This window comes from Caretta caretta, chromosome 6 (assembly GCF_965140235.1).
Source record: "Caretta caretta isolate rCarCar2 chromosome 6, rCarCar1.hap1, whole genome shotgun sequence".
NCBI lineage: Eukaryota > Metazoa > Chordata > Testudines > Cheloniidae > Caretta > Caretta caretta.
Genome location: NC_134211.1, coordinates 75,157,796 through 75,180,305, shown reverse-complemented (window position 1 = coordinate 75,180,305; position 22,510 = coordinate 75,157,796).

The following is a 22,510-nucleotide window of genomic DNA, read 5'->3' as shown; positions in this document are numbered from 1 at the left end:
GGGTTAACTTGTCCCTCTACGTCCCCAGTGTTCTTTGTAATGAAGAAAGATGGTTCTCATTGACCTTGTGTGGACTACCAAGCTCTGAACAAGATTACAATTCAAAACTGGTACCTCATACTGCGTATTAGTGAGCCATACAAAAGACTCTGCTTTGTCTAGGTCTTCACAAAGTTGGACCTCTACAGTGTTTTTAACCTAGTGGGGATCCAGGAAAGAGATGAGTGGAAGACCACCTTCCATACCAGGTATTGCTACTTTGAGTATTTGGTCATGCCATTTGGGTTGTGCAATGCCCCAGTGACCTTCCAGCATTTCATAAATGACATCTTTAGGGACATGCTGGACAAATTTGTCATCATTTACTTGGACAACATCCTCATTTTCTCTGAAAGCACATGATGATTGTCAAGTGCCTGTGTTGGAGAGACTCCACTGAAACCACTTTTACTTGAAGCCCAAGAAATGTGAATTCTATAAGGACACTGTGGAATTCTTTGGATACATTGTCCCACCTGAGCCACCCATCACCAAACACAGGACCCTCGTGACAATATCCAGCTGTTCCACACCAAGGATGTATATGGGTGCAGTGACTCCTGGGGTTTGCTAATTTCTCCAGGCAATTAGTAAAGGATTTTCTAGGCTGGTTCCATCCATAATGGCACTCCTACAAAAGCGGGTTCAGTTTGCTTGGTCCTCAGTTGGTTGCTAATTGACTCAAGAGGGCATTCACCTCCGCACCCATCCTGATTCACCCACTCAACCATTTCTGATTGAGGCCAACACCTAAAATTTTGCCATTGGTGCAGTTTTATCTCAGCATGCAGGCCACCACAACCAACTCCAACTCTATACCTTTTATTCTTGGAAGCTAACCCTGGCAGAAAAAATTATGATATTTGGGACAAGGAACTACTGGCTATCAAGGTGGATTTCACGGAGTGGTCCGATTCCCAGTCCTGATGGACCACAAGAACCTGGAATACCTACAGACTGCTAGACATCTTAACCAGTGCTAGATTTGCTGGCACCTCCTCTTCGCTCACTTTGGCTTTTGTGGTAAACTATTGCCAAAGGATGAGAAACAGGAAGGCTGATGCCCTAACCTGCAAAGATGAATATCTCAAACCTTGTGAAGAGCCTTCTGCCACTGTTCTCAAGTGTCCTACTTTGACAATGGGATGAACAGCAGCAGTCTGACACCCTGCATTTGCTCTCTGACAACCTGTTTGCAACCCAGATTTGACAGACCCTGAATAATGTGGTTTCCTGACCCAACACCAAGTTCTGATTCCAGAACAGCCTCCTCTATTGCAAAGGTTGTATTTATGTTCTGGAGGAACAACCTAGGCTTCAGGTATTGAAACTGACACAATTCATAGCTTGCAGGCCATTTCAAGATGGGACAAGTGTTCGTGCCCATCTCCTCTTCATGGGTGTGGGGGTGGAGGGTAACCAACAAATTCTTCATCCTTTGATTTTTTTTTTTTTTCACAAGGGCTCATTTGGTTTCAGTGGGCCTTCTTGTGTTGAGGACATGAACTTTACATTCATTAATGCTTCTTTCCTGTTTTGCAGAGCCGTCCCTAGGGTATGGTGAATTGGGGTGACCACTCCAGGCCCCGTGCTTTGGGGGGGGGCCATGGGCTGGCACGGTTGGCTGGCATGCGAACCACTGGCTGGGGGAGGCTAGCCCCCAGTCCCGCCCCTTCCACCCGAAGGAGAGCGCGCCAGGAGGGAGAGCGTGTGCCGGCACCACTGCAGCCTCCCCAGCCCCCAAGCACCGGGAGGGAGAGCACCCAGCCATGCCACTGCACTTCCTCAGCCCTGGGAAGGTGGGCGGCATGGCCCCAAACCCCTGGAGCCCAGTGGCACCATCAAAGCGGGGCCCTGGGCGGTGGAGTGTGGGTGGGGGCACACCTGGCTGTTTGGGGGGCACTGCCTCCCCTGACCGGCACGGTCGGTCCCGGGAGTGATGGATTAATCACTTCCGCCCCAGGCCCTGCACTCCCCTAGGGACAGCCCTGCCTATTTGAGTTACAGAAACTTACAATGCAAACACTCAGTGTAAGTTCATACCATGCAATATAGCTGTTATAAGTGAGGTCAATACATGCAGCATCCTACAAGCATTTCATCAGGACTAAACACATTCTTATAAACTTAACATCTATTTTTACTATACTAACACACAGGTGAGCCAGACTGGTTTCCAGGTATACATTTGTCAGTGTTCAGTGAGGCCAAGGGGCCTTGGCTAGCACCTGGTCTGCCAGCATCAGACATATATCTGATCCAGGGTATCCCTGTAAAATCCTATGCACATCTGGTGCCAACTGGCACCAAGAGGTCTCTGGATCAGTCTGCCAATCCAGACAAAGGGAGGGTCATGCTCGGGCTAAGCAACTACATTCATCTATTGCTGCAAAGTTCATGTCCATTCCCTTCCTTTATATGTTTGCATTATTGTTTTATTTAATAAAGTTGCAGCTTTTGTGCTTATCCCTAGTTTGTTAGGCATCTTTGTGTGGATCCCCTGTGCATTCAGTTAATTTACTTACCATCACTAGAAACAATGGAACGGTTCCTATTCATAATAGGTAATATTTTCAGCAGCACTTATGTGATTTAGGCTTTTAAGTCCCGTTTTCAAAAGGGATTTATGAGGTTTTGCAAATAGGACTCAGGCTCCTGAGTCAGCTAGAGACTTTTGAAAAGTTTTCCCAAGGTTGTCATGTTGTGCCTATATATCAGAAATCCAAATGCTTATGATAGACTTAAACAAGTCATCACACGTGCGGTAGGTACCATTCATGTAGCAAGATGGTATAATTCTTTGTTAATCACGTCTCAAACATTTCTTCAGAAACCTTAAACACAAAATTTCATGATGCCTGTGTAACTCCAGCGCAATGGATAAAGTCTTTGATTAATGGTTTCAGCTATGACTATAGTTAAGTAGTTGCTGTGAAGATCAAAAATGGCCTATCCCATGATATGGCTCAGCTTGGTTCATGGCCCATTTACGCTTATTGCAAATGCCTGCAGCTTACCAGTAATGGGTAACTTACCAATAATTTGTTGTCCCACACACAAGAAATACTCTGGCTCTACTTCCTCCTGTACTCATTTGGGTCTCTGGGCTCCCAACAGTGTCCATGGAACAGTTTCCAGGGTCCAAACACTACAACTGTAACTGGCACTTGTATTGGCCACACGAGAGCGGGGAGGTCCCTGCATAAAAGCCAGTTGCACGTTCACCCCAAATGTTGAACTCAGTTCTTGCAGATAAAAATCTTTCCAGTTTCAAAGCCTTTTAATTTAAAGGCTACATATGTACTGTGTTAATGATTTGCAATTTGTAACAGGTTTCTGTATTTTTCTTGTTTTAATTCAGAAACCTTTAATAGGCCCAGTCCTATTTCCATCCAGTGGGAACATGATCAGAGTCCATAAAGGCAAGGTTATTAATGGTGAATATGTTGGGTTTGATTCTGCTGTCACACTGGTTAGAATCAAGAGCAATTCCATTGAATTAAAATAGTTTACAACAATATAAACATAATAGTAAGTGTGAGGCAGATCCCGGTTATATTTTTCTACCAAGTTCAGGAATTTAATTAAAACTGAAGTTGTTACATTATTTTTTTTTATTTTAAATCCATTGTTTTAAGATCAACATTTCAGTCTTTGAAACTCTACAATGTTTGCAGCTTGGGAGGGGTGGTGGGGAATGACATCCTCAGTCTAGTCACAGCTAACCACATAGTGACTAAATATAGCATCAGCTAATCTTCAGGATGTGTCCACAATAACAGATTACCCAAAATGTTCCGCTGCTATTCCCTACCTAATATTATGCCTACAACATAATGTGGAAGTTTAAAATACCTCTGTAATTATGGTAAACACAGACAACAACCACTAAAATTGCAGAGTACTCTTCACTGTTCCTAACCTACAGGCTGTATATAGAAAGCTAAATTAAACAATTCTGCCTGCCATGTGTTATCGGTTATATGAATTCCAGGTGTGGGTATAGTGTAGGGAATTCACATTTTGGGGGGTACATAATTCAGCATGTGTGATTTTTTTTTGTTTGGGGTTTTTTTTATGCTGATTAAGGTGAGGGATTTTGTATGGTGCCTGACTTCTTGTTTCTTTACACATAATTTCAAGAATTTCCAGGAAATTAATGTACAACTGGAAATTAATATACACTGGAAATTAATGTACAACACCCATCATTTTTAAGGGGAATTGTATGTTAATTGTCCCACAGATATTAACTCTGACTTGCCCATGCTGGAAATGTATGTTGCTCAAGGGCAAAAACCTAAAGTCTAGCCAAATCTCCATTCACTGAGTAAACACTGAGGAAGGGAGCATCCTCTATAAGGTCTAGTCTACACTATGAGTTTATGTCGGATTTAGCAGCGTTAAATCGACTTACCCCTGCACCTGTCCACACAACGAAGCCATTTTTTCAACATAAAGGGCTCTTAACACGGATTTCTGTACTCCTCCCCAATGAGGGGATTAGCGCTAAAATCGACATCGCTGTTTCGAATTAGGGTTAGTGTGGACACAATTCAAAGGTATTGGCCTCCGGGAGCTATCCCACAGTACACCATTGTGACCGCTCCGGACAGCACTCTGAACTCAGATGCACTGGCCAGGTGTACAGGAAAAGCCCCGGGAACTTTTGAATCTCATTTCCTGTTTGGCCAGGCGAGTTCATCAGCACAGGTGACCATGCAGTCCCAGAATCAAAAAAGAGCTCCAGCATGGACTGAACGGGAGGTACTGGATCTGATCGCTGTACGGGGAGACGAATCCATGTTATCAGAGCTATGCTCCAAAAGATGAAATGCCAAAACATTTCAAAAAATCTCCAAGGCCATGAGGGACAGAGGCTACAGCAGGGACGCAACACAGTGCTGCATAAAACATAAGGAGCCCAGACAAGCATACCAGAAAACCAAAGAATCAAACGGATGCTCCGGGACAGAGCCCCAGACATGCCACTTCTATGCTGAACTGCATGCAATTCTAGGGGGGGCCGCCACCACGACCCCACCGCTGTCCGTGGACTCCGATGATGGGGTACTCTCCGCCTTGCCTGAGGATTTTGCAGATGGGGGAAGATGAGGAGGAGGATGAGCTTGAGGAGAGCACACAGCACACCGTTCTCCCCGACAGCCAGGATCTTTTTATCACCCTGACTGAAATACCCTCCCAACCCAACCAAGCCGGAGAAGGGACCGATGGTGAGTGTACCTTTTTAAATATAATACATGTTATAAAAAGCAAGCATTTTTTAATGATTAAGTAGCCCTAAGGACTTGGGATGCATTCGTGGCCAGTACAGCTACTGGAAAAGTCTGTTAACGTGTCTGAGGATGGAGCGGAAATCCTCCAGGGACATCTCCATGAAGCTCTCCTGGAGGTACTCTAAAAGCTTTTGCAGAAAGTTTCTGGGGAGAGCAGACTTATTCCGTCCTCCATGGTAGGACACTTTACCACGCCATGCTAGTAGCAAGTAATCTGGTATCATTGCATGACAAAGCCTGGCAGCGTATGGTCCCAGTGTTTGCTGGCATTCAAGCAACATCCGTTCTTTATCTCTCTGTGTTATCCTCACGAGAGTGATATTGTTCATGGTAACCTGGTTGAAATAGGGAAATTTAATTAAGGGGACATTCAGAGGTGGCTGTTCCTACTGGGCTGTTTGCCTGTGGCTGAAAAGAAATCCTCCCCGCAGTTAGCCACGTGGTGGGAGGGGGGGATTGGCGCTGAGCTGTTCGCGTTTGGATAGCAGGGATCTTCCCTGATACCAGCCACACAGTGGGGTGAGGGGTAAAGCAATCATCCCAGAGAACTGGATGTGGGGGGTAGTTTGGCTTCTGCTGCTGCACATTAACAGGAAAACCGCAGCACTAAATGGCCAACTCAACATGCTTTGCTTGGTATGGGAGAGGAGGGCGCTGCTGTTATGAAGGTTGCAGAAGTCGAAAGACTATGGCTTACCATGGCTGCCTGCAGGACAAATTCTGTTGCCCAGCACTGCGTGTGTGATGTCTAACTCCAAAGCCGCAGGCACTCAATATAGGATGCAAAATGCGACCTTGTACCAAAATCACGTGTGCTACGTAACGTGAATAGTGTTGTTTACCGTGATAGACTATAGCCATTGTTCTGTAAAATGTATCTTTTAAAATACTTCACTCCCTTTTTTTCCTCCAGCAGCTGCAAATGTTTCAAGCCTCCCCCCTCCATCCCAAAGGCTATCTTAGATAAGGCGGCGAAAAAAACGCACATGCAATGAAATGTTCTCTGAGCTCATGCGGTTGTCCAGCACTAACAGAGCTCAGCAGAATGTGTGGAGGAGTACTGGAAAGTGGCTGATGAACATGAGGAGAGGTGGTGGCAGGAAGATCAGAGGAGGCATGAGGCAATGCTGGGGCTACTGCGGGATCAAACGGACATGCTCCGGCATCTGGTGGAGGTTCATGAACGGCAGCAGGATCACAGACTGCTACTGCAGCTCCTGTTTAACTGCCCTCCCTCCTCCCCAAGTTCCATAGCCTCCTCACCCAGATGCCCAAGAACGCGGGGGGGGGGGAAGAGAGGATCCAGGCACCCAACCACTCCACCCCAGTGGACAGCTCAAGCAACAGAAGGCTGTCATTCAAGAAGTTTTGAAGTGGCCTTTTCCTTCCCTCCTACCCTCCTCCCACACCCCACCTGGGCTACCTTGTGAGTTATCTCCCTATTTTTACAATCAATTAATAAAGAATACATGTTTTTTAAACGACAGTGACTTTATTTCCTTTGCAAACAAGCTGTGATCGAAGAGGGGAGGGTGGGTGGCTTACAGGGAATTTAGAGGCAACCAAGGGGGTGGGTTTTCATGAAGGAGAAACAAACAGAAGTGTCCCACAGTACCCTGGCCAGTGCTTCTCTGATGCGCAGCGCTTCCTGCTGTGCTCTTCTAACTGCCCTGGTGTCTGGCTGTGCGTATTCAGCAGCCAGGCGATTTGCATCAACCTCCCACCCCACCTTAAACATCTCCCCCTTACTCTCACAGAGATTGTGGAGCACACAGCAAGCAGCAATAGCAATGGGAATATTGGTATCGCTGAGGTCTGAGTGAGTCAGTAAACTGCACCAACGACCCTTTAAACGTCCAAATACACACTCTACCACCATTCTGCAGTTGCTCAGCCTATAGTTGAACAGCTCCTTACTACTGTCCAGGGTGCCTGTGTACAGCTTCATGAGCTAGGGCATTAAGGGGTAGGCTGGGTCCCCAAGGATAATATAGGCATTTCAACATCCCCAACAGTTATTTTCTGGTTGGGGAAGTAAATCCCTTCCTGCTGCCACTTAAGCAGACCAGAGTTCCTGAAGACACTAGCATCATGAACCTTCCCAGCCATCCCACGTTGATGTTGGTGAAATGTCCCTTGTGATCCACCACTGCTTGCAGCACCACTGAAAAGTACCCCTTGCGGTTTATGTACTGGCTGCCCTGGTGGTCCGGTCCCAAGATAGGGATATGCGTTCCGTCTATAGCCCCACCACAGTTAGGGAATCCCATTGCAGCAAAGCCATCTAGTATGACCTGCACATTTCCTAGAGTCACTACCTTTGATAGCAGCAGCTCAATGATTGTGTTGGCTACTTGCATCATAGCAACCCCCACAGTAGATTTGCCCACTCCAAATTGATTACCGACTGACTGGTAGCTGTCTGGCGTTGCAAGCTTCCATAAGGCTATTGCCACTCGCTTCTGAACTGTGAGGGCTGCTCTCATCTTGGTGTTCTTGCGCTTCAGGGCAGGGGAAAGCAAGTCACAAAGTTCCATGAAAATGCCCTTATGCATGCAAAAGTTTCGGAGCCACTGGGAATCATCCCAAACCTACAACACTATGTGGTCCCACCACTCTGTGCTTGTTTCCCGGGCCCAGAATCGGTGTTCCACAGCATGAGCCTTCCCCAGTAACACCATGATCTCCAAATTGCCAGGGACCTCGGTTTTAGAGAAAACTGTGCTCATGTCCTCATCACCATGCTTCCGTCACCTCCTCGCCTGGTTTTTCATTGTGTTGGTTCTGCATAAACTGCATGATAATGCACGAGGTGTTTACAATAGTCATAACTGCTGTGGTGAGCTGAACGGGCTCCATGCTTGCCATGCTACGGCGTCTGCTCGGGCAATCCAGAGAAAAGGGCGCGAAATGCTTGTCTGCTATTGCTTTCACAGAGGGAGGGAGGGTTGACTGATGACATTTACCCGTAACCACCCGTGACAAATTTTTGGCCCCATCAAGCATTGGGAGCTCAGCCCAAAATTCCAACGGGCAGTGGGATCTGCGGGATAGCTACCCACAGTGCACCGTTCGGAATCTCGACGCTTGCCACAGTACAGTGGACACACACCACCAAATTAATGTGCTTAGTGTGGACGCATGAACTCGACTTTATACAATCTGTTCCCAAAAATTGACTTCTGTAAAATCTGAGTACTTTCATAGTGTAGACATGGCCTAAGTGAGTATCTCTCTGCCTAATTGAATAGCGGGCAGTACTGCCTTAATGGCATAGCCTGCCTTCCTTCCCTGTGATCCTCGTTGCCTGATTTTTAGGGGTTAATATTATATAGGCTCACCAATTGATCTGACCAGAAGACAAGATAAAGTTCTTGTCTCAGAATCAGGCTACACAGAATTAAACATAGTGAGTTCAATATCTTGTAAGGACCCTCGGGGTGTATGGCAAGAACACTTATGCTGAGGAAAACACACAGCCTTCGAGACTATTATTAAAATAAATGAAAAAGCTATCAAAGCTCCCAACCACATAACCAAAAGGGAATAATACAGTTGTGGGGGTACATGTGGTATTATTCTTTACAAAAGCTTCCTAGATTAGCATACTCACACCCTTCCTTGGGAACCTGGTGGTAAGAGATGAAGGACCAGTCTCATTCCTGGCATGCCAAATGGATCCAATGGTCCAGGTTGCTCAATGCTCTCGAGATTGATGGTGAATAAATGCTGGGTCAAATGCTGAGTAGCTAAGTTACCAACAAACAGTGAAGAGTCCCAAAAGCTAAAGAAGAAGAAAAAGCTACTTCCACATGGTGGTTTGCCCTCTTACTGGGCCTTAGCTATTCATGCTAATAACCAACTTTCCATGCCCAAATCTAACTTCCTCACCCACACTGTATTGAGATACCCTTATTCTATATGTTAGCATATTCAGACATATTAGCGCCAATTAGCTCATTCTCAAACCTGTTATTTCATGCCCAAACTAGTTTATGGTTGGAACTTCCATGTTTCTGCAGTGTACCCTGTGGTCACCCTTAAGTCCTGACTTTCATAGGTAAACATGTCTAGTTCCCCAGCATCTAAAAGGGAAACCGTTAGGCCATTTTTCTGTGTCAAAGGTCTCAAGCTGAGGCCCCGACTTTCTGAATTCCCAGAAAGTACTCAACCCCTGCTCTGCCGCAGGCCTCGCCCCCCACCCCCACCCCTTTCCTCAATCTCCCACCCCTCCCCTACCTCTTCCTGTCCCTCCTCTGCCTCTTCCTGTCCCTGCTTTTCCCCCTCCCCATCAGTGCCTCCTGCACGCCACTGAACAGCTGATCTGTGGTGGGTGGGAGGAACTGGGATGGAGGGGGAGGAGCTGATTGGCGGGGCTGCCATTTTTTTTTCTGTGAGTGCTCCAGCCCCAAAGCACCCTCAGAGTCAGTGCCTATGGTCATAAGCCTACTTAGCCATACTTACGCTACTTGCTTAAGCTAATCATACAGGATACAATCCTGTAGCTTCCTTGCATTACAGCCAAACATAATGAACTAATCCAATACAAAAATACAAGCCAAATATAATAAAACAAACTGCAAACCAGTAAATAAAGGCAGAATATAATAAAGCAAGCCAGCAGGTTAGCCCTATGATCTGCACTCTACAGATGCCCTTCTGCTTGAGCTTTATGCAGCCTGTGAGTGTGCACAAGAAGTCAGCTGCTCCCTGAATCACCATCTTCTCTGGATTTCTGTGTAGAAGTCTATTTAGAAGTTAATGTGGGGTGGAAGCATATGAATTTCCCTGAAGTAACCTCTGCAGCTCTAGTGAGCAGATCCACGGTGACCCAGCCAGTGTCAGCATGACTCTGGAAGGAGCCATGTTGCTGGGAGCCAGCAGAGCAGTGCAGATGGGTGGTTGTCCATGCAGACATCATCTGCCTTTATGGCTTCATGGGGCCTCTTTTCCACTGAGCTGCAGAATACACAAGATTGGAAAGCCATATATCCCTCAACTCTCTTGCTTCCAAACCCATTTCCTTGGGGGCAGTGATTTGCAGGAAACTCCACACAATCAACCTCAGAGATTTCCTGCCCATCTGGCCCAATGGAAGATTTACCTGAGTATAAACTGAGTAAAAACTCAATAAGGATTTCAGAGTTTGATGGTCAAGGAGTAAAAATTCTGATTCCTTGATTTGGTAGCATGTTGCACCCTCTTCACATATATTAAATGGCAAAGCGCGATCTGGCTTTTACATAGTGGAGAAATAAATTACTTATTTTAACATTTTAGGATGGAGTTTACAGCTGTCTTATTGATTCTGCCTTTACCAAGATGTCCTGTATTGGCCTGATAGTCTAGTTATTGGGAATCTGATTTGGAGTCCACTAGTCTGGTTCTTGGACACCCTGGAGATTTTACACTGATACACAGCACTGTGTTAGCTTCCTGTGCAGTCTTATCAGACTGTTCTCTTAAGAGTCTCAAAGTTTCTTCTCAATGCTTCACCTCCACATTCATCCACTCAGTCAACTGCAAACCCACCCACTCACTCATCAGTACATCTAACCACCCACTCACTCAACCACTTGCAGGCAAAACTCCCAACATGTCAATAATCTTAGACAATTTTTAGAAAACACTTAAATCAGGGAATCCATGTCTGTAAGGACGACTGTGGCAAACATACAGCATTAGTCATTATTATTATTCTGCAGATTTAAGGAAGTCTACTTTGCCTTAGTTTTATACAAGAACCGATTCCACCATGCATTTCTGGAGTCAGACATTAAGCCCTTTGTAATTTTTACAAATGCTTGATCTCTGCACGGTGCTATACAATTTACTGAACTTCACATTAAGCCACTTTTTTTTCTTTCCAGTAAATCTCGTGTAGATGTTAGATAGTGCAAATGGGCCCACAGTATGGAGCACTCCTGCTGTAGATAGCCTGAGGATGTTAGCATAGAAGGTGTAGTCACTAACCATAACACAGTTTTCCGAGCCAAATCCTGAAGTCCTTACTCAGTTTTTCCTCAGGCAAGCTCCCACTGATTTCAATGGGAGTTTGCATGAGCTCGGACTATGTAAAAATTAAGTAAGACTTTGAATTTTCAGATCCATAAATGTATAGTGCTTTTATGTTAACCCTTACAATATTAAGAAAATATCCTTAGTAAATTGCACTGAGAAATGAAGTCAAGAACACTCACAGCTGCTCCCTTCTCTTGCAAATTCCTGAAAGCTCCTCTGACTAACTTCCCTCTTCCAGCTGCCAGTTCCCTCACGATACTCCCTGAAAAAGTCATCATCTGACCCACCTCCTGGCTGACAGTTCCCTCATTTCTTCCTGTACAGTGAAGCAGTGTTCTTCATGGCCCAGCTGAAAGGTGGAGTAATATGAAAATTCCTACCCTCTTTGTAATGTGTATTTATAAGGCAGTCTTGTTGGGTCCTGGTAAAAGGAGACAATGAACTCATTTCAATTGGAAGAGGGCTTTTAGAGAACCACTTTTTTGGGTAAACTGAAGGAGTAAGCTAACTAGCAATAACCCTAACCCTCACCTGAGAGGAGAAGACCTGGGTTCAGATCCCTGAACCACATCACACAGAGGGTGGAATTTGAACCCAGGTCCTTGGTGAGTGCTCTAAACACTGGGCTTAAGGTTGGGGGGGCCACCACCCTCCTTGTTTGTTTTTGTTGTTTTTTTGCAAGAAAGGCCTTAGACACATAGCTCCAAGTAAGAGTCATGGCTGTGAATCCCAAGAAGACTGAGGCACGTCCCTCTGGCTCAGATTTGGGCAACACCCCTCTTAGCATTTCTCACTGGCTAGCTTAGATGGCTCCTCACTCAGCTTGCTGGCTTTTGTGGATCGCATTCTTAGGTACCTGTGTGACTCCAGAACTTCTCAATTCTAACTGGCAAAGGGTTCACCGTTCTGTAACAGCAACTTCTATCAGCCCTGACATATTCACCACAGCTAACACATTGTTGTCACAATATTGATCTCTAAAGAAGGTTGTGTGAAATATTAAATGAACGCTTACATCATACTGGTCATCATAAGCATTGCAAGATGCATGTATGAGTGTTCTTCAAGCAGTTGTATATATGTACTAAAAATATATGTTTAAAACTAGGTAACCAGGCTGGATTGATTAAACAGGTTTTCCCAGACAAAGGAATATTGATATACCTGTCTGCCTAGATCTCCGATATAAATTAACCAGGATAAGCCAAATACTATGGGAGGTCATTTACATCTGAGGTTAACAGGAAGATAAGAAAGCAGCATGGTAGCAGCACACCAGAGAACAAGCAGCAGAAGAGAAGAACTTTATCCGGGGTATGCTTCAAAAGGCTTAATTTCAAAGATCGGCTGGACTATAAGAAGGAGGGAAAAGAATGCCTTTGTTATCCATCACTGAGGGAGCAAAAAGGGCAGTGCTTTTTGCATCCATGAAAGATGGATCCTGGCTCTGGGGGCTGGTGATTCTGAGAGCTGCTTTAGGTGATAAGCTTATCTTAGGCAAAGATTTTAGCCATCTAAAGTTATATTTAGTTTCTCAGAAGTGTGTTATATTTCTGTTTTATTTGTAACCATAGCAGTTTCCATTATCCTTGTTTCGTATCATTTAAATCTCTATCTTTGCTAATCAACTTTTCCTTGTTTTAGCTTAAGTACATCACAGTACTGTAATATTAAGCGAAGTGTGAATTCTTAATTGAATCAAACAAGCTGGTGTGCACGCTGTCTCTTTGGAGTTGGCAAACTTGGGAATTTCTGCATGTATTCAGTGATGGGCTGGATTCTCCAGGGGGCTTGGGAACTGGGGTGTACCCAGTGTTGCCTACATGGCAAAGTAAAGGCTGGTAGAGCTCTGGAGGAGATTGTTTGGATGGCTCTCTGACTGTGAGCATCGGAGAACTGACACACAGTTTACCAGCAAGTCTCTCTTTTGCTGAGGAAGAGGAGTAACAAGGTGACTTGTAGATCTGGGTGCCCCGAGAAAGTGTCACAACCTGACTTTCTCCATGCATGCTGTAGTCGAGCCTGGGCACCTCGCTCAGAGCTGTGGATTCCAGGGCACCTAAATGTTAGGTCTTGCAATGTTGAGTCAAGTCCCTTTGTGGATCTACCTCTAAGAATCTGTGGTTGGGCAGCTCCCGGACCCAGTCAAGAAGGAATGAAACAGCTCTTCTGGGTCCAATCAGCCCCAACCTACTGCACCTGTAAGGCTTGTTAATCCTGGAGAAGGGTAGGTTCTTAAAAGGCAGGATCCCAGCTCAGGCTAGGTAGCATTCAGGAGCAAACAGAGCTCCTGGGTCCCAGGGAACAGGGGCTGTCTACTGGGGAAACTCTTTGAGGGCACCAGCCAACTGAGGCCTCTTATGAAACAGAGGGACTAGCTTTTATTTACTTTTTGGAGACCTGGGACTCAGTTTTGGTTATTTGGACATACAAGAGATAAAGAGCCTAGACCCTTTTCCCAGGGGCTATTGGCCTTTACCCTGTCTGAGCCCATGGAGGTATTTTGCCTTTTTCTTTTGGATTACTTTAACAGCATTGGAGGGGGACAAACTTGTTAAGAAGTACATACCCCAAGTCTGGAACCCAGACGATAGTGATGCCATCATTCAGAGAAGGAGGTCCAGGAAAAGGAAGGTGCCCTCTTCACCCCAAGGGAGTGCCAGACAGGTACAACCTATCACAAATGGTGAAGAATGTGGCTATGATTCCAACTCTGCCGGAGAGTGTGAGGTGGAGAGACTGAAAGTCCATGCACAGGAGCGATAATAGACTTAGACCAGTATGGATTCTGAGCAGTGCTAGAAGGGTCTAGCTGAGACCTATCCGCAGCAGGAGGTACAGCAATAGCAGTTTGAATAATAGTTGTTGCAACAGTAGGCACTCAGCAGCAGCTTCAGGTGACCAACAGTTGCTGCATGGGGTAGCCAACAAGGATAAAGACCAACAACAGCAGTTAGTGCAGCAGTTGGTGATGGTGCTGCAGCTGTCTGGTGCAAAGAGAGGCCTATCAGCCTGGACCATGGGCCAGGGACCTATGCTCCCCTCAGTGTTAGTGAAACTAACAAAGATGGGGACAGGGGTTGAGCCTGAAGCCTTCTTGACCACCTTTGAATTGGTGGTCATGGCCTCCAGAGCACTGGGCTCTTGAACTGGCCCTATATCTGACTGGCCGGGACCAGGCCACCCATCAAGGACTTGACCATGTGGCTTCACGGAAGTACTCACTAGCTAAGGCAGCCATTCTGGACTTCTTGGACATCAGTGAGGAGACACACCACCACTGATTCTGTGGGGAAAGTACCCCTGGGTATGCCAACCACAGGCGGTGGCCCAAAAATTGAAGGATGACTTGGTGGTGGCTATGGCCTGAAGAGCAGACTGGAGCTCAAGTGCCTGAGTTAATACTGATTAAACAACTTATACAAATACTCCCAACTGTGGGGTGACAGTGAGTACTGAGACACTACCCAGGGTCATTAACAGAAGTGGTGCAGTTAACAGAAAACTTCATGGCTGCTGAGGAACCCTAGAGACAGGGAAGAGCTATTCCCCAGGATTAAGAAATTAGCCCAAACTGACCTAAGGGTCAGCCTAGGGAAACTACACTCCACAGGCCAAGGACAAGTGCCCGCATCTTCGGTCTTCCAACATTTAAAATGACCACTCTGGCTGCAGGCCCCAGTGGTAGGCTGGGATTACCTAGGGCAAACTCAAATCAGCACACTATACCCCGACCATGTTCCCAGCAGGGGTCAGTTCAGAGCCAAGAACCCAGCTCCCACTTCAAGGGGGTTCACCATTGGGCCAGAAATTGGGCTTGGGCAGCAGCCTGATGACTTGCTTTTCATATGGACAAGCAAAGCACATACAAAGAGAGTGCCTCCTTATGGAGTATGGTTATGCCCAGGTTTGGACAGTTGAGAACCCAGGGCATAAGCAAGGACCTGTTAAACTAAAAGTGCCAGACAGACAGACAACTGACAGAGAGACAATCTTCCTTTAGTGTATCCATGGGAACGTGACTGCATACTAGTGTATGGGTAAGGCTAGCTGTGGGGTGTCACACGGAGGCACTTACAGTGGCATTATCACTTGTCCCTGGCCTATTCTGTCATTATCAGCTGTCACTGGAAGTACTTCCGTGAGGTTATACAAGAGCAGGGGCGGGGACAAGATACCAGAACCATGGGCCCTGCCTTGGTGCTTGAAGCAGATTTGTCAGGCTAGCCAGATTATGGGAACCAGAAGAACCCCTTGAAGGAAGCATGGGATCTGCAGGTCCCCCACCCAGGTCACAGAGAGAGAGGTAGTAAAAAGATTATCACTGAAGGACTAAAAACCATCATCACACAACACAGATTTTGTATAAGAGCAGAGAGGAGATGCAGTGCTGAGGGGAGCCTTTGAGCAAATCGCCTCCATAAATGACAAAATAGTGGAAACCCAATAGGTTAGGCAACGGTGCCACTTTGTGTTCTGTGATAAATGCTTCTCTCATGTGGAACACAATAAACAAACTGGCAAAGTAAGAACACAACTGCTGGCACAGCAGATGTACCACCAGGCACTCCTACACCTAAAACACAATATCGCTGGTGCTGGACACTTATGTCAGGAGAAGATCCTGTCCCGGATAGCATCCCATTTTTACTGGCCTAGGGTCCAACAGGAGGTAGAGATCACTGATTCCTGTCCAAAGTGCCCATTGGCTGTCCCAAAAGGAGTCCCAAAAGCCCACCTAATCTAGTTCCTGCTGATAGAAACCCCCTTCAAGTAGATTGGAATGGACCTGATAGGACCTCTGGAGAAGAGCACCAGTACATCCTTGTCATCTTAGATTACACAACTTGTTGCCCACGGGCCATCGTGATGCATTCCACAAAGGCAGTGACTTACCTCAGAACTCATGAAACTCTTCATATGGGTGGGAAAACCCCAGGAAATAACAGATCAAGGGACCAATTTTACACCTGGGTTAATGCAGGAGCTGTGTGCCCTGCCGAAGATCAAGTCCCTATGGACCGTCATGTACCACCCACAAACAGATGGATTGGTCAAGAGTTTCAATTAAAAGGCAATGTTGAAGAGGTTCATGGTCTCTGATCCCAAGCTTTGGGACCAACTACTGCACCCTCCTGTTCGCTGTAAGGGAGGTGCTGCAAGCCTCCACTGGCTTCTCTCCCCTTTGAGCTTTTATAAGATGACATCTTTGGAGACTACTGGATGTCTTCCAAGAAGGGAGGAAGGAGTATGCCTTGAGGGCTGTTAACTCAGTCTAATACATCCTCCACCTTCACGAACAACCAAGAGGTTGGGGGCATTTGCTTGTGAAAACTTTTCAGGTGCCCAACAAAAGGAGGAGCAAGCATATGACCAGAATGCTCACCTACAGACCTTCAACCAAGTGACAGAGTTCTATGGTTGCTCCCAGCAATGCATCTGAATTGCTAGCTCAGATGGCAAGGGCCTTTTGAAGTGGTGCGATGGGTTGGCCCTGTAGACTATGAAGTCCATCTGCCCAGGAAGTGGAGTGACACTTGGCTATAATATATAAATCTGCTGAAGCCATGGAAGAACGAGAAGGAAATGATTGTAGCTCCTTGACTGCCAGAACTTGAGGTAGGGTCTCAAGCTTCCATCCTCCAGAATCCAGCACAAGTGCAAATGGATGCCAAACTACAACCCAAGCAGAGAACCCAAGTATGCCAACTCATCAAATCTTTACCCAACATGTTCTCACCTGGCTGGACCCATTTAATGTATCACCACATGGAGAAGATCTCAGGGCAGCAAGTTAGGGAGACACCTTGACCCGTATCCTGGAAGATGTGGGAAATGGTCTGGGATGAGTTACAGACTATCATAGATTTGGGAGGAACATAAGAACAGTATCCTGTCTTCTGACAGTGGCCAATACCCAGTGTAGAAGAGTAATAGAAGAATCCCAAAGTGATTGGCGTAGCATGATTGTGCTTATCCTTAAGCCCAATACCCTTTTGTATTGACTTTTAGAAAGTGAATACAGTCTTGAAATGCAACACCTATCCAGTGCTGCAAGTGGATGAGCTTCTAGAATGTTTAGGGCTGCCAAATATATCAGCATCCTAGACCTTATAAAAGGTTACTGGCAGATCCCTTTGTCACCAGAATCCCAAGAAAAGACAGCCTTCTCAACCCCTTTTGGGCTCTTTCAGTTCTGCACTATGCCCTTTGGCTTGCATGGGGCCACTGCCACATTCCAATTGAGTACTCAGACCCCCCTAGCAGTGACACACTGCATATTTAGACAATATTGTCATATATGGTGATGACTTGGTATACACCTGTGACAGCTACAAGCAGTCTTCCAACCTCTGGATGAGGCTGGCTTTGTGGGCAAAGTCAAGTGGAAGCTGGCAAACCAGGAAGACACCTTTCTCAGATATACCATGGGCAGAGTTCAGCTCAAGTCCCTGGTCAGCAAAGTTCAGACTTTGGCAACATGTACCATCCCTTGCACAAAAAGACAGGTGAGACATTTCCTTGGATTGGCTGGCTACTATAGGAGATTTGTACCTGATTTCACCATACACCATAATTGCAGTGCCTCTGATGGACCAAATAATAAATGGTAGCATGAAGAAAACTCAATGAATGGAAGACTGTGAGGAAGCCTTTATCACCTTGAAAGACCAATTGTGCTGAGAACTAGTCCTCATCAATCCAGATGTCACAAAAGATTTTATACTGCAGATGGATGCCTTGGATGTAAGCCTAGGGGCAGTCCTTTTTCAAGAAAGGAATGGTAAGGTGCATCCAGTCCTATATTTGAGTTGGAAGTAGTTCCCCAGGGGAAAGGCCCACTCAGTGATTGTAAAAGAAGCACCCATGGTGAAGTGGGCCATAGAGTCTCACAGATATTATGTATTAGGTAATCCCTTTGTTGGAAGTGTAAGGTGGAAAACTAAGTCACGAGTCCACCTGCTTTAGGCTTAATTAAATTTTGCCTTATTTTTAGAATATCGTATAGAATTATTGTCACTTCAGTGTCTGAACATATATTTATGCAAGATACAATGGCTTGGTAGGGGGCCCAAGTTACCGCATTCTGAGGCATCAAGTTCTCCTATAGTTCATGATGGTCATCGTCGCCTCCTCTGATCCCTAGTCTGGTTCTTCAATCCTGTTTCTTCAGTTTCTAGTCCTATGTTTCTCTAATTTGAGCATTGTTCACTTGGATTCTTATACAGTTGCTCATCACATATTCATTAACTTCTCTGCAATCAACATTAAGTGCATTAAGCATTTGTTTTGGGTAACCTGTACAATACGCATGTGCAAGCTTCAAGTCACACAACTTTTGCTGTTCATATAATTTCCATGTCGTTCTATTTGTGTCACCCTGCTCCAGGGTTTTCCCAGTAAAGGTGGCTTCTTGTCATTACAGGTTTGTGTGTTTTTTACCTAAAATATTCCAGCACAACATATTACTTTTGTCTTGTCAGCAATAATATCATTTTAAGCACATCAGCAAATCTTTGCAAGAGGAGAAGCCAGTAAGGTAGGCTGAGGCCTTAGCACAAGTGTTGGCTCATCTAAACTCATTCACTGTCCATAAATGCAAATTATAAAAGTATAACTGACAAAGCTCTTATTCATACCATGCAGTGATGTTTCATCTTGATATTTCAATATCACTATTCAATATGTGTGTATTATCATACTCCCTTAATATATTGGGGGAGGAGGTAATGGAATGCCACAACCCCAATATGTGAATATTTTGTTTACTTCTTCAAACATGGGTTTTCAAAAGCCTTTTATGCAAAGTCCAACATTATGTTTGCAAATCATCACCAAAAAAAACCCTTCTTAGTAATTTTATCAGTGTTGCATTATGAGGGGTGTGTTTTAGGGCCTTAATAATCACCATTTCCCAACACCATTTCCATCATTACCAGTCACACCATTGTGGTGGCTAAGTACAATGAAGGAAACAACCTCCAGCATCATGTGGTGGGATTTGTCACTTCAACTTTATCACTTTAAAGTCCAGTATTGTGCAGGAAAAGCACACATTAATAAAGACTTTTTCTCATGAGAAATAGGAGAACTAGGCTCAGATAGCAAGATCTCAAGTTCTGTCTTGAGGGAGCAGGTATGTGGCAGGGTAGGTCCCCAGCCCTGTCAAGAAAGGGTAAAGAGCTTCTCCAGGCCCAATCAGTTCCAACCCACTGCATCTGCAGAATGTGTTAATCCTAAAAAACAGTGGGTGATTAAAAGGGAAGATTCCTGCTCAGACTGGCTATTATTCAGGAGCAAACAGAGCTAGTGCACAAAGCTTTTGGGTCCCAGGAAATGGGCTGTTTACTGGGGAAACTGCTTGAGAGCACCAGCTGCCTGGGCCTTTTGTGGAAATAGAGGGACCAGCTTTTCCTTATTTTTCAGAGTCCTGGGACACGGCCTTGGTTGTTTGGACATACAGAGCCCAGACCTTCTGGCCTACTCCTTGCATGACACCACGGGGACCCAGTCCTTTTTGTGGCCTATGGAGGTATTTTTCTTTTGGACTATTTTAAACTCCCACCCTCAGGAAGGGGACAGACTCCCTAAAAGGTACAGACAGACAGACAGAGGGGTGTACCCCAATCTGGACATATGTCTGGAAACCCAGACAACAGTGATGCCACCACCCAGAGAAGGAGGTCCAAGACAAGAAAGGTGCTCCTTTTCATTCCCAGGAGGCACCAGAGAGGTACAACGAAACACAATGCCAAATTTTGAAAATGGGACTTAGGCCCCTGACTCACTTAGGCACTTTTGAAAAAGTTACCCTTAATTACATTTTAAAAAGATAAAAGGAAGCTGTAGCGAGGCGGTGTGGCTCCCTGCTACCCCGGAGAGGGAGGAGCCCATCCGGGTGCTGGAGAGGGTGGAGCCAGGGAGCTCTGAGCCTGCCCCTCAGAGGGTCAGGCGGTGACCCGGAAGTATAAAAGCTCACCCTCAGAACTCACTGAGGGCTCAGATGCCTCCAGTCTGGTCCATGACTGGGAAGCCCATGCAGCCCAAGGTGCATGCCACGAGTTGCCGGACCTGCCCTGCAGCCGCTACCTGGAGGAGTTGCCGGGCCTGCTGCTTGCCTGCTACCCTGAGGAACGCATGGTGCTGGATGCCCCAGAGGACACTGCTTGGACCCAGGTACTCCAAGAGGCGGGATTAGGAAGTAACCCAGGGACAGCTGACCCTAGTCTGGCTGTAACACAGCCAGAGCCCATGTCAGTGTGTTGTGGCCAGGATCCCCACTGACACAGCAGTGGATCTTCTGCTGCTGTTAGGGCCCTGGGCTGGGATGCAGTGGAGTGGGAGGGCCTGTGTCCCCCTGCCACCCAACTTGTGGGTGGCAGTCTCCCCCTCTTCCATGTCCTTTAGAGGCTTGGGCCTGCTAACATTGAACTGTTTGCTCAGCCCCTGCCTGAGGGCTGGAGCTACTGACTTACCTGCCCTACCCTGACCCTGGGCCTATTTTTATATACTGTTTGCTACTGCTCAGCCCCTGCTGGAGGGCCTGAGCACCTGACTTATTGTTGCCCCGCCCTAACCTAGGGCCCAGGCTTACAGTGCTTGTTTCAGTTGCTGCAAGGGCCGCTGAGGGAGACTCCCACAACCGGACTAATTTCCCCAAATATTATCTGTGTGTAGTGAGCCGGTGTGGCTCCCTGCTGCCCCAGAGAGGGTCGAGCCCCAGCTAGCCACATTATAGAAGCATGAACTAAACAACTATTACATTTCATCAAGTTATGACTAATAAAGAATCAGAAATGCCCTAAAATGTACAATTACGAAAAGGAATAAACAATGAGAAATTTCTGCAGTTTCAGAGAGAACTAACATTAGTACATATGCCTGGAAAGCACTATCGAAAAGCCACTCCTCTATTTTGAGGAAAATGGGGACAAGGCCCTATTGCAATTTTTGCTAGTTTAAATAAAGAAAACTTAAAAATCTTTAATCATTTACACTAAAAGACATTGCTTGAGGACAAATCAAAGGTACCATAGAAACTAGATGATCATAACAGTCCCTTTTGGCCTTAAAATCTATGAATATATAAACTGTGGCTCTTCAAGATGATTTCCTATATAAATCCACATTCTTGGGTGTTGCACACCCCTGGAAACTTCTAGCAACCAATGTCCATTAAGGAATCCCAGTCAGTGTGGTAAGAAACCATTTTTTTTTCTCCTTCAAGAATTGCCCTCATGGTTCTATATACTTGCGAAATTAAAAGTAGTAGGGACCGTCGAAGGTGCCTCTGAGGGGTCATTACGTTAAGTGACTGCAATTGGACTGCTAAGCTAGAGGCCATATTGAGGGAATAAGGCCTTTAAAGGAACATATTTCCAAGCAGCATATTTCAGTGATAGAGATGTTGCAAAGGCATGCTGTTGAGGCTTCCTTAGACTGATGGCTTGTATACATGGTACAGCAAAGCTTACCAGAGGGGTGTGATTTAAAGCACTCTAACCTGTTGGGCTTTAACTGCCCAGTGTAGACCCTGCTGGTGTGCTCTAAAAGGTGCCTAGTTCACATTGATGTAATCTAGTTGCAAACAGGACTATGTTAATGCAATTGAGAGCAGCCCAGCAGAGTCAATGGGAAAGTTAGAGGGCACATTATTTCAGCACTTTACAAATCACAGTCCTCTGGTGGGCTTTGCCATGCTGTGTAGACAAGCTCTTAGCTGAATATACGCTAATTCACATAAGGGGCTGAACACCTTTGCCGGGTTATAGCAGCCAGGTTTACGTGGTCTGATTTATTTGGATCGATGGACTGACACTTGGTCTTATTTTCATATGGCACAAAAAGTCTAGGAACCTTTGGATTTATTTGGTCCTATATTGATAATAACTTAAACCTTGGACATGAATGAGTGTTGAAAGAAAAATACAAACCAGCTAATGGCCTGATTGAGATGGAAACCAGAGACCATTTTAAAACAGGAATTTAGAACAGGGAGACAGGATCTTCTATTTTTATGGAACATAGTGTTTCAGGGGGATCCACCACCAGGGCCTGGATTTTGCTAACTCTGAGCTGACATTATGACTGAGGAATGCCACATACAGAAAGATGGTAGATGGAATGTTCCAATAAAGATTTGAATAGGGCCC